The 11,121-nt window shown below is 31.4% G+C and overlaps 1 long non-coding RNA gene across 1 annotated transcript; it reads right to left on the reverse strand.

Annotated features, from left to right (window-relative positions):
• Window positions 1-8,917: 8,917 nt before the first annotated feature.
• LOC9306065 lies at window positions 8,918-9,915 on the reverse strand. Its single transcript, XR_002330647.1, has 2 exons — window positions 9,424-9,915; window positions 8,918-9,323 (listed from the first exon to the last, which is right to left on the reverse strand). It is a non-coding gene; the product is annotated as an uncharacterized LOC9306065 (long non-coding RNA).
• Window positions 9,916-11,121: the final 1,206 nt, after the last annotated feature.

Here is an 11,121-nt window from a genome sequence, read left to right on the forward strand (position 1 = left end):
GACTGACTTAGGCTTACAGCCTAGCAAACCATAATCAGCAAGTAAGTCAAGGCAGTATTTCCTCTGACAAACTGAAATTCCCTCTGAATTTCTTGCTATTTCTAGGCCTAAGAAGAAACAAGCTGCACCAAGATCTTTCGTTTTAAACTGTCTAGCTAATGTAGCTTTTACTGAAGTCACAGCATCATCATCATTGCTAGCAATCAAGATATCATCCACATAAACAAGAAGTGCAATGAAAGATGTACCTTTGATCTTGACAAACAATGTATTATCAGCATAAGACTGTATGAATCCATCATCGAGAAGAGCTTTAGAAAGGCACTTGTACCATTGTCTGGAGGCCTGTTTGAGTCCATATATGGATTTGTGAAGCCTGCAGACTGGATTACTCGGTAAAGATCCAGACTTAGGTGTATAACCATGCGGCAAGCTCATATAAATCTCTTCTTCAAGGTCACTGTGGAGAAAAGCAGTAGTAATATCCATCTGACATAAACTCCATCCTTTCTTTGCTGCCAAACCTAAGATCAATTTCACACTAGCTAGCTTAGCAACAGGTGAAAAAGTATCAAAGTAATCCACACCTTCCTGTTGTGTAAACCCTTTGGCAACTAAAAGGGCTTTATATCTTTCTATAGAGCCATCAGCATTGTATTTTATCGTAAAAACCCACTTACAACCTACCATATTTTTCCCTGGTGGTAAAGAGACCACACTCCAAGTCTTGTTAAGTTCCATAGAGTCTAGCTCCACATCCATTGCCTTTGTCCATTTCAGTGATGTTATGGCTTGTTTAAAGGTTTTGGGTTCTGTTTCTATGGAAATGGAGAAAATAAAGGCTTGATATGGTGTATTTAGGGAATTGTAAGAGAGAAAAGATGATAAGGGATATGGAGTAGTAACAAGTTTTGTGGTGATGATTGGTATAGAAGAATCACAAGTAATTTTGGGTGAAGTTTGAAATAAAGAACAGTGGTAGTCGGATAAGTAACCTGGAGCTTTAGATGAACGCTTTGGCCTAGCATTGTGTGATGAAACAGGGACTGTCTCTGCAGTGACAATCTCAGAAGAAGAATTTGTGTTGCTAGAGTGTGAATGATTAGTAGCACTGTGATGAGATGATGACGATGGATGCAATGATGTAGATGCAACAGGACATGGAACATCAATATCAACAGGAGTCGATAAAGGTAAAATTGGATCTCCAAAGATATCATGAGCAGGTTTAAGATTATTATCAGTGAGAAAAGGAAATTCTTGTTCATGAAAAATCACATTCCTAGAAACAGAGACTATATTGCTATCGAGATGTAAAACTTTATAGCCTTTGTAACCATTAGAATATCCTAGAAAAACACATTTATCAGCTCTTGGACTAAATTTATGTCTATCTTTCTGTAAAGTAGAAACATAGCATAAACAACCAAAGTTTCTGAGGAATGAATAATCAGGAGCCTTCTTAGTTAACAATTCATATGGAGAAAGATTTTTTAAAAGTAAAGATGGTGTTCTATTTATAAGAAACACAGCAGTAAGAATGCAATCACTCCAGTATGATAGAGGAATATTTGACTGAAAAAGTAAAGCTCTTGCAACATTCAATAAGTGTTGATGCTTATGTTCTACGACTGAGTTTTGTTGAGGAGTGTATGCACAAGAAAACTGATGTATCATGCCATGATCATTAACCAATTCAGTAAAAGCAAGTTCCGGAGCATTATCAGTTCTAATTGCTTTGATTGTAGACTTATATTGATTCTGAACATGCTTAATGAAAATAGGAAATTGCTTTAAAACATCACTTTTATTTCTTAACATATAAATCCAAGTAGCCCTTGTACAATCATCAACAATAGTGAGAAAGTATTTGTAACCTTCTACAGACTCTATAGCAAATGGACCCCAGACATCTAAATGAACTAAATCAAATGGAAGTGAAGACATGTGATTATTGGACTCAAATTTTAATCGTTTCTGCTTTGCTACAGGACAAACATGACAAACATCATTAGAAAAACTAGAACTAGGGAAAGACAATGTACCAGACATGAGTTTTAACTTGTCAGTAGATGGATGACCTAGGCGTTGATGCCAAAGGTGACCATTAACCTTCAAGGATCCAGAGAAATGCGATGAAGTGGAAGCAACTGCAGGGGAAGATGATGTATGGAGTGAAATATGAGGCTGTAATATGTATAGATTGTGCAGCAAATATCCTTTACCAATCATCAATCCCTGAATATACTCCTGTATATAACAAAAGTCAGGGAAAAAATGAGCTGAACAAGTACTAGATTTTAAAAGACTACTAACAGAGATTAGATTGAATTTAAAAGATGGAACATGCAAAACATCATGCAATATGAGTGAATGGGATAAATGCACAGTGCCACAGTGAGTTATATCCACTCTAGCTTCATTAGGGAGTGAGACTGTCACTCCAGAAACCTGTGCTGTTTCATGAAACAATGCTAAATCAGAGCACACATGACTAGTTGCTCCACTATCAATTATCCAGCTACCATGAGGAATTTTTGAAGATAGAGTAGAAAGACATTGGTGTTGAAAAGTGAGAGTATTGTTTTCAAAACGAAGTGAGGTTGAAGGGAATTTATTTGGAAAGATTTGTGGATAAGAAACTATACCAGATGATGATTGAGGATCCATAACACCTTTTTCTGTAATAGACGAGACAGGTGGGGAAGGAGCTTGAACCTCTGAAACTTGAACACGAGCATTGAGTTGTTGAATCAATTGTTGTACTTGGTCACCACTCATTTGATTAACATCCATATTAGATACTTGAACTGCAGGAGGAGGCATATACTGGAAAGATGGTCCAGTCATGACATTAGCCACTGCATGATTCTGAAAACGAGGTTGATTAACTATTGTCTGTCCTCGAGTCTGAAACTGATTTGCAGGTGACTGGAATGGTGTAATAGCCTGAAACTGTTGAGAAGTTGGCCTCTGGTATGATTGAAAACCAGCATTACTCTTGAATCCAGGGATATAGCCTGGTGGATAACCATGAAGTTTATAGCACCTTTGAATTACATGACCAGTCTGTCCACAATGTGTGCACAGGGGTCTTGATGATCTTGGCCTGAAACTGTTCTGTACAGCACAAGCAGTATTCTCATAAGGACCAGAATAAGCAGTCTGATCATTAGTGTTCATATGCTGAACATTATCTGAAGCTTGAAAAATCACATTCTCAGGTTTAGGCTTGATGTTCTTCTGCCTTTCATCCTGAGTTACCATATTAAAAACATCCTCAATGCTTGGAATAGGCTTCAACATCAGAATGTGTCTCCGAGTAGACTCATATGATTCATTAAGTCCCATCAGAAATTTGGTGACACGGCTTCGATGTTGTAGCTTCTCCCATAGCCCTGCAGCGTTACACTCATATTTGCCACAAGTACAAACAGGCAATTCCACATAATTTCGATATTCCTCCCAAAGAGTAACAAGTTCTGTATAGTAAGCACTAACATCAAGAGATCCTTGTTGAATGCTACCTAATCGTTGTTCAATCTCATAAACACAAGGAGCATCATCTTGTTTGAATCTTGATAACAGACTATTCCATATTCCTTCAGCAGTAGGTATGAACAATAAGCTTTGACCAATTTTCTTCGAAACAGAGTTCATAATCCATGTTGCTACCATATCATTGCAACGTGACCAAGATCCGAAATCACTATGATTATCAGGGGGTTTTAAGATAGTACCATCAATAAATCCAAGCTTGTTGCGCACATTAAGGGCCATACGCATCGATCGTCTCCACGAATGGAAGTCAGCACCAGTCGCAAGACGATCGGAGACAAGAATTAAACCGGCATGATCCGAGCGATGTAGAAAGTATGGATTATCATAATGATCTGTAGATTGAGTTTGATTAGCAATTGTTGAGCTAATCGAAGATAGAGAGAGTAGCGGAAGATGAAGATGATTGATGATTGATGATAAGATTCTTGATTTGTGAAGAATCACGAAGATAAAGAAAACGGAAGGAAAAGAAGATGAAATCGATGTTTGTCAATGAAGAATCGAAACTCAGATGTGGAGAATCGAAGATTAACGAAGAAAGAAAGCTCGAATTGCCATGGAAATCGACGGATGTCGCCGGAAAAAAAAATCAAATTTTCCGGGAAAATCGGAGATGAAATGAGAGAAAGTTAGTTAGAGACACTTTGCTCTGATACCATATTAACTTTCATAATCTGAATGTTAATTCTCATTAATGAATCATAGTAGCTACATTGAGTATTTATATGTACATGTGTATATGGAATTAAACTAAGCTAAAGGAGACTTAGTAAAACTCTATATACTTAGATATGCTAATATTTTAGGATTTCAATTCCGTATCCCAAACTGATTCATTTATATTCATTAATTAAAACGTTGGATTCTCCATTTGTATATGGCTCTCTTCGTATATCTTTACGTGTTTGGTACTGAGTATATGATCATGTTGTTCTCTTACGTGTTTTTTGTCACATGAAAACCTCATCAAAATGTAATTAAGTATCTGTTAGGTTGTAATTAGACGTCAATATTGCTATAATCTTTTGTGGGAAACATATGCCAGATAAATTTGGCATGCTTTTTTTTTTTTTTGGCAGAGCATACTTGTAATCAAATCCATACTCGATCGATATCCTTGATCGTATGGAGTGAGTGGGATATGATAAGATGGAATTAGCATCACTTGGATTGCAATGAAAGTTCGTCTCTCCACAATTCCTCATTTGACGAAATTATGGTCAAAGCGTTTTTTTTTCCATATTGTATATCTTCTATAATTACTAGTTAGCTTCTATAATTACTGGTATACAACACGGCCATGACATTTTTTGTCTTTTTTGTCGGACTCAAAATTGGTTGCCACATTGACTGTTAGTTTTTGAGTTAAAAAACATTTACTGCAACAAAATATTATTCTTACTTCGTATAATATGAGAATATCTTAGTATAGGATGTCTCATTCGTTCTTAATCTTATTATAGCTCTCTAAGAAAGTTTTTTTTTTTTCTTTCTCATGTGATTTATAATGAATGTTTCTTCTTTTTTAGCAACATGTTTGATCAAGTTTTAGCATTTGGTGACTTTTTTCAATCAATTTCCCTCTTTCAATCATTTGCGGAAAGTAAAAGTCAAACTCCAGTATTCGTGGATTTGCAATTTTGCATTGATGGCATCGTCACTTGTCCTAGAAAATTCAAACACATTTATTTCGTTTTAAAATACTCTCTCCGTTTCGTTTTAGTTGTCGTTTAAGGTTTTTTCACACAAATTAAGAAAAACATTAAATTTTCTGTTTTACTCTTTATTAATATATTTTATAAAAGATTCATTGGCCGAAACATTAAAACAGTAAGGATAAAACTAGAATTTTCACAAAACATTTACATCGAAAACCTAAAACGACAACTATTATGAAACAAAATTTTAACTCTAGAACGACAAATAAAACGAAACGGAGGGAGCATAAAATATTTTGACTAAATACGCGGAAATTAAAAAATATTTACTTTTAAGTTCAATAATTGATGAAAAATTGTATAATATAAATAATTATAAAATATTAAATTATTTTAAAATTTACATAAAAATTTGAAAATATATTATAATATAAATAAAAATGTTTTTTGAAATATTTTATATTATAAAAAGGAGGAAGTATTTTATACTGTATATGTTTTAACTGAATTTTCCTGATATTTTTTTATTTTTTGTTTCGAATATATTTTGTCAACGTTTTCTAATATTTAACTTGATTTGATGTTGAAGACATAATGTAAAAATATATGATGACAACAAACTATATAAATAAATGAGATGTGATGATTCGACCACCTGTCATTATATTTGGGGAACAGATTCACGAGATTTTGATCAATAATTCTTTTTTACCGATCTGTTTATTTAAAAATTATGGCGTTATCTTAGCATGTAAATTGTAATCTCACCTTTTGTGGTTACATGCTTATATAAAAAAAGAAAACATGTAGGAGGACTCGTGTCTGGATATGATGTGCAAAGACAAAAGTGAGACTGCTCGCTTCATTACTCACACTTCACATATTCATCTTTACATGATAAATGATATTATTAGTTCTTTACTAAAATAAAAGAAGAGTTTTATAATGAGTAATCATGCAATTAGCTGCCTGAAACTTTTTCAGTTAACTTTTATTGATAACTTTTTTTAAGTAAATAAATTAAAGATGATCAAGTAGGTCGACACTTGCTATGAATTGCGTTTTTTAAATGTTTTAATAGAAAAAAAAATTATTTCCGTTTAAATTACATAAGTAATATAAAATTAAACTAGCATATTACACAATTAATGTAAATAATGGGTACAATCAAATTTAACAACGATATTGAGCTAATAGTGGGGGTGATTGGTAAAGACTTTGGAGGTTTTAAAATTTTTGAAAAGTCTTTAAAGTCATTATTTTTCCAATCACACTTTATTTGCTTTAGTTAATTTAAAAATCTCTACATTCATTTTCTTTTATTTTACTCTTTAGTTTTAGTTTTTTTCTAAAGTCAGGTATTCCTGGCTTTCAAAATAAAAATAATATAGGCATATAGTTAATTTTATTTTCTCTTCCCCATGAATATAAAAACTCTCATAAAATTTTCTAAATAACTAATTTTAAAAAAATTCGAGTTGATCTACAATGGATTATTTTTTCTTGTTTTATTAAAATCCATTTCTCCATATTTTTGATAGTTATATAAAATCATAATTTCTACAGTCACATGTTTTACGGTTATAAAAATTTTTTCAGTCAAATAAAATACAATGAATTTGAAGTCAAATTCCTAATAGCAAAAATCTCTACAGCCAAAGTCTTTACAGCGAAAGTCTTTAAAGCCAAAAGTAACAATCGTTACCAATCGGCCCCAGTATCTCATACTACAGTAGAACCTCTATAAATTAATACTCGATAAATTAATAAACACGATAAATTAATAAATTTGGCCGGTCCCGAGTCGGCCTAGTGAAAAAATTAACCAAATTCGATAAGATAATAAGATAATAAGTTTTTTGAAATCCTTATGTAAAAATATAGTCCCAATAATATCATAAATTAATAATAATGTAAATTTGCACATATATATATATATATATATATAATAGTTTTAGTGTTTTTTCATAAAAATAGCTAAAAGTTTTTGTAAGTTTTCAAATTTTGAATATGCATAATTTTTGTTTTAATAGTCATATATGTTTTTAGAATACAACAATGGATGTCACTATTTGTGAATTTTAATTTGTGTATATCGTTTGTATATATGAATTCTATAATCGTTGTTATTCATTTTCAAAAGAAATTATTTTTCTTCGAAATATTAAGTGTTTAAGGCTAAAACTATAAAATTTATAGCATCCAAAACATTAATCTTATTTAAATCACATTGCTTTAGCTCGTATTTGTTTTAAAAAAAATCACAATTAAAACAAAATTTTCTATATAAATTAATAAATATTAATTTATAGATAAATTAATATCACTATAAATTAATAAAATATCATAGTCCCAACATTATTAATTTATAGAGGTTTTATTGTATTACTATATTTTTTTCAAAACTTTTTTCAGTTTTAACCAACAAAAAAGTAATATGATATAATTTATCCGTGTTGTAGTTATAACAATTAATGAACTAATATATTATCTTATGGTGCGATCGTATAATTAAATATGACCTAATCGGACAGTTACATTTTATCCAATTTTGTGGATGAAATTTGATTTTACATCTTTAATATAACAATCAAACAGATAAAAAAATGATGCCTAATTCATTATATTTAAATAAACGTCACTTCTTGATACTATTTTTTACTGCCGTCCCAAATAATTTACATTCAAAGGTATTTTTTAAGTCGACTTTGTCAAAAATTTAATAATTTTTTATTTTTGTTGTAATATAATATAATCGGTTTTACCAATTTAAATATATTTTTAACAAAAACATCTAGTTTAAGTATACGCTTTTCGTACTCTTCTTTGGCAATAGTTCTTTGGCTAGGAGGCAATTAATTATGGAATTAATCATATAACCAAGATATTAACCAGCCATGAATCTTCACATTTAAAACCATAGATTTCAAGACTCGGGAAATCATCAATTCCATAAATGCAAGAAGGCATAGTAGAAAGTTCCGTAAGCTAATGAGTCTTTGGCTCATTTGAAAATCTATCCATGGAGAAATGTTTACTTCCTTGTTTTTTATTTTCTTTTTGCCTAAGAACTAATTGTATAGGTAATCAATACGTAAAACCTAACTCATTTTATTTTATATGATATTTATTCATCTAACAAAAAAGGATATTCAACCAGCCATGCAATAATTAATTCCATCGATATTTTGTTAGTAGTATATATCGTCCTCTTATAAAAAATCTCCACAAGTAGAGATTTATTTCTCGTAAGTTTTTTTAAAAACTATTTTTTTTTTTTGTGATAGTGTGGAAAAGTGCAAAATAAAAAAATCATTTTTTTTGTTGATAAACATCTATATATACATTTTTGGATGACTTTTAGCAAATAAATCCTGGGGTTGGGAAGTATTTACAAATAATGCCATTGGTTGGGTGGGTTTTTTTTTTAAACGATTGACCCGGATATTAAGCATCGGATCTCTTCTGTTTCTTCCCAAAAACTACATTAATTTAAATTTTCGAATTAAATATTTGACCATTTAACAATCTTTCCAAAATCTCTCCATATAACTTACACGATTAGTTACTAAAATAAAACCTCCGAGATATTTGCTAGCATTTAATCACTACCAAATTAACAATTTCCATTTTCCTATTTTGCATTTCCTATTTTAAAGATTCGTCTCAAAATATTAACTCCACGATTTGGAAACAAATTTCAAATCTGATGCTCAACTATTTGCCATAAAAATCTCCACAAAATATTGAATCCATTTTCTCGACAATCTCTCGACAACAGAAACTATATGATTGTATTAAAAACGGATTTGGTGAATATTCCTGAAAAATCCGATTCAAAAGATTTGATTCTAATTCAGTTTAGGTTGCAAATAAATTTTACTTGGTCACCAATAGATTATTGACTTAATCGGAACTCGTCTATAAATACTCTCTAGCTTTACCTCTCATCACATTATCAAACACACAAAGCTCATCACATCTCTTTGGATTCAGAGACAGGAAAAGAAAGAGATGATTCCGGTTGAGAGGGTTACATGAAGTCCTCAGAACAGCAGAGGAGACGAAGTGGTTTGTCAGATAAGCTTGAAATGGCTTCAAAAACTGAACTTTAAGTTTCAAAATTTCTGGAAATTCAAAAAATCCTAATCTCTAATTGTCATAATGAGGAGACAATAGAGAGAGAGAGAGGGATTAGATGTACCTAAGATCACAGAAGATTGGCGACAGAGGAATCGCTGAGGGGTCGAGTAGTTTAATCGGAAATCGTAACCGACACTATCAAGAGAGAAAAGTGAAAGTAGGAAACAACGGTTTATATGGTGAGCCTTGAGAGCATCGTCGACCAATAAAGATGGACGACGTCATGGGAATCGCCGGAAAAAAAGAAAGAGATTAGCTTCGAGGACGAAGCAATGGCGATTTTGGTTTCGACGGAGAAAGAGAAAGCCACAGAGGATTCGTAGGCATCGGGTTCAGAAGCTTAGCCTGCCCGAGAATTCGCTGACGAACGTGGTGTTGGCCGGAGTTACCGTTGTCAGAATCATGGTCAGTTTTGCATTGAAGAAATCGAAGAAGATGCTTCGTTATCATCGTTGGGGAAGAAGCAAAGTAAAAGAGGAAAAAAAGTTTTGTTGGGTTGGGCCTGTTAAAGAGAATAAACAAGTAGACTGAGCCCAAGGTAGAGTTTATGAGATAATGGCCTAGTCTTCTTTTTCTGGCCCAAATACAATAGTCTTCTTCTGATGGTGAAGTTGAACCAAGTAATGTTTTGGGCCAAGTAATATCACAAGCGATGCCAGCACAAGAAAGACGTGAGAGATACAGAGAGAAGTTGAAACATGTTGTGATCATACTATGGGCTCATTATAAAAGAAAATAAATTAAAGATAAAAAGTATGAGTTTGTTTAAGGCAAATCATCATTTCTATATTTGACATTACTTAGGGTAAAAAAAAATTACTTCCACAATTATATATATTGTAACCAAAGTTTTCAGATTTTATATTTAAAAATCAGAAGAACATAACAGTGGATATTTTATTTACGCCACAAGATTAAGCTATGCAATTTTTGGTGTTGGATAGTGAATTAATTAGTATATGTCTTTTAGTAATAAAAATAATTTGAAATCTAAGAGGTATAAAATTAAAAAATATCACTAACAATATACACATAACTAGACATAATACAAATAGTGTACTTATACATTCAACAAACTATAATATTCTTTACAAAAAATATTCCAGATATAATAAACGGTGACAACTTTAATATATATGATATAAACTCAATTTATATTTTATAATAGAAAACCATAAATATATTTATTTATTTTTTGACGGCAAAAACTATAAATATTAAAATAACATAATTTTAGAAAAAAAATTTGCTCCGTGGTGTACCGCGGGTTAAATCCTAGTGTTATGGATTTTTGAATCACAATTGGTCCGAAACCAGTTTTTGCTATTATTATATGTTGAACACAAATCATAAGTGACTGTCAATATAATTAAGTTGATTTGAGTTTCTGTACGTCGAATATTTTTTTTTATATATATGTTATATACATATAATAAATATTTCATAATTAAAGATTTAACGACCTACATACAAACTATATATATATATATACATATACTTTGCATGATGAAACAACATTTTTTCTTTAACAAAATAAAAAAAACATTTGTAACGTAACTTTTTTTTTTTTTTACTTCAATTTGTAACGTAACTTAAAGAGTGTTTAGTTGGTTCTTTGGAGTTTGGAGTAACTATTTTGTTTTGTACACTGTAAGACACGTGTACGACAGGTACTATTGTAGTTAAACTAAACGACAAATGAGGTCACAAAAAATTTAAGACTTGCGAGTTATTTTCTTTACACTAAAAATATTTAATT

The sequence above is a fragment of the Arabidopsis lyrata genome (assembly GCF_000004255.2).
Source record: "Arabidopsis lyrata subsp. lyrata unplaced genomic scaffold ARALYscaffold_7, whole genome shotgun sequence".
Lineage (NCBI taxonomy): Eukaryota > Viridiplantae > Streptophyta > Magnoliopsida > Brassicales > Brassicaceae > Arabidopsis > Arabidopsis lyrata.